Source organism: Branchiostoma floridae, chromosome 14 (assembly GCF_000003815.2).
Source record: "Branchiostoma floridae strain S238N-H82 chromosome 14, Bfl_VNyyK, whole genome shotgun sequence".
NCBI classification, from domain to species: domain Eukaryota; kingdom Metazoa; phylum Chordata; class Leptocardii; order Amphioxiformes; family Branchiostomatidae; genus Branchiostoma; species Branchiostoma floridae.
The window spans coordinates 5884492-5887145 of record NC_049992.1 but is presented as its reverse complement, the minus strand read 5'-3'; the positions used below and the strand labels follow the sequence as shown (position 1 = coordinate 5887145).

At 36.6% G+C, this 2654-nt stretch overlaps 1 long non-coding RNA gene across 1 annotated transcript in view; it reads left to right on the top strand.

Annotated features, from left to right (window-relative positions):
- The window catches only part of LOC118430717, a 6850-nt gene extending 4797 nt beyond the window's left edge, over positions 1 to 2053 (top strand). The window contains exon 2 of the long non-coding RNA XR_004832889.1: positions 847 to 2053. This is a non-coding gene — a long non-coding RNA (uncharacterized LOC118430717). The remainder of the gene's footprint in view (positions 1 to 846) is intronic.
- Positions 2054 to 2654: the final 601 nt, after the last annotated feature.

Sequence of the window (2654 nt, the reverse complement as noted above, 5' to 3'; positions counted from 1 at the left end):
AATGTGATTACCCTAAAATGAGCAGTCAGCCGTTGGGATCTTAATGAGCTGCCCGGTATATGCGCAGTCCGGCGTTGGGAATCGGGTGTACGATGATGTTCCTATGTCGACCGCCACATATTGGGCTGGTAGCTTACAAACTGGCCGTCCTGAGTCATAAATCATTACATGCGAGAAGCCCAATACCGGCAGGCAGGGCCTGGGATAGCAGGGCCCAATAGGCTGAGCAGTCAGCTAGCCGTTGGGACCGTGCGTAGGAGGATGTCCAAAGCAAATTGAAGATGAATTTCACTTTGTCATGATGTGCAGTAGGTACAATGTTTCACGTAATGAGTTATTCACATTCCTCGAATCAAATACAACAGATTTTAAGAGACTCAATGATACAGACAGATTTGATTATATATTCAGATGTAATAACTCCCACAATGCTAAAATAGGCAAATTTATAAAAGACTGCTTTGTCATAAGAAAAAATGCCGAAACTCATAATTAGCCCCACTCGATTGTAATACAATATCAATGATTTAGGCTAGCTCTTATTGTTCTAGAAATTAGGATGCAAATTATTTCATTCTATGTTCATAATCTGCATATGTACTAAGTTTGATACTTAAGTCGACGGAAGGTAGTGGTTTCAAACGGCAGCATTTTGAAAATACTACAACTTGAAGCCACATAAACACTCCGTTTCTTAAACAGCGGAAAGAGGTTGAACTAGGGTTACATCCTGGGAAAGATTCCTGTTGACGTAGACTTCAATTGGGATCCCAACCGGCGAATTGGCCGTATTGAATTCGAAATCTCTATATATGCTGACACGTCTGTACATTTTGTCTTCTACAGAAGGACAAGTTCTGGGTCGGTGGGCCTTACAGGAATAAAGGAGAATGGACGGACATGCGATGTGATTACTTACTGTCTTACATTTGCAAGGCTCCAAAATAAGAGCATTTATAGAGTCGTTTGTGGTCATTTGTGGTGTTAAGGCAGACCCGTAGGGACCTCAAAAATGTAGACAACTTTAGTCAGTTTAACTTAAGTGTAGAACGTCGCGTTTTAGGAATACAACGTTGCCATATTGTGTCGAGATTTTAACCTCCTGTATATGTTATACTTTAAATGTTACATTTTAACATTTCTCAATATCTGTTATATTGATATCAGAAATGCATTTCTCTTTTGTACATTGTGCGAGGCAATTTAGTTTTCGGACTTCTTTCTTGTGCTTGAAATTGTGTGTTCCAGTTCTCTCTCTATCAATGTCTAAGGCATACAGGTGGCACTTACAGTGCACGTGACCAAACAAACTTAAGACAATTTTAGAAGGATATGAGAGATAGAAGTACATGCCTTCTTGTTGATGCTTTGCAGAGATGGAGTTGCAGATGCTTTAACAATGCCTGATGTAGTATTCATGCTGGCTGTACTATTACATTTAACTAAAGGCAAGACTTTTATTAAGTAGCAGAACAATGTATTTGTCGTATGAGGATGTATATGTTGACGTCCCTAAACTGAGGAGGTTTGACGGCTAGATCGAAAGTTGTAGCAGCGTGTATAAGGAATATACAAAAACAAGTCTAAAGCTATTTCCATGACATAAAGAATCACATCAGCACAAAGAGAGAAAAATATAACAACTTTTAACAGTATATGTCTATTTAATATGATTGCATAGTTTCTAATATAGAAAGCGTATGAACTTTACGTAGTGATTACCTGCACATGTATCATAACACCAAATGTGACAATAAAACCAATGCAATATCACACAGATGACAAAATGTTAGTGTCTATACAACCGATAAGCTATTTTCTGACATGTCGAAAGGAAAGCAATCTGCATAGTTGTAAAAAAAAGTAAGAGATCTTAAACAGAAGCACACAATTGCTCTTGTTTTATGATATAGGTTCTTAGTACTAGTAGGTGACAAGAAGTTGTAAGGCAGTTTAGTATGCTATTCATGTTAATTCGTTTGCTTCAAAGACATCACTGATAGATTGTAGTAAACTAAGAATGGAATGATAAATGCTATATACAGTGTAAGTTGTACATACTGACAATACTCAGTATTATATACATTGTACACGCCTATTTATTCGTGTTTTAATTATATGTATCAAATATACGCTGCAGTTTTATAGAAGAAAACAACAACTTACAACATACATATACTTGAAATGTTGATGATAACTGTAAAAAGAATCGATGTGCTATTCAAACAACAGGGAAAAGACCACTAACAGAAGATGCATAACTCGTTGCTTGACATTTTTTCATCTTCAAGGTAGAAAAGTTTCCTATTTGGAACAGCTCCTTCTGCACTGATGCTAGTTGAAAGCCCTTTGACTATACCTAAAATATATTTATGGTATTAAGTTGACCTTTAGCTCAATTGGGATACTTTTCGATATATCAGCTCCTTGTAGCGCTGATATCATAATGTTAGAAGATTTCGAACTTATGTTTACATATATGAATATTTGTATATATGACATGTATACACATTTGCCCTTTTGGTGTCGCTCAAAATATAACAGCACCTTTGTGCACTGTTGTCCGAAAATATTTCATTGTATACACACCTAATTGTGTCTTTCTGAGGTATATCAATATAAAGCAGCTCCATCTCGTCACTACTATAACACAA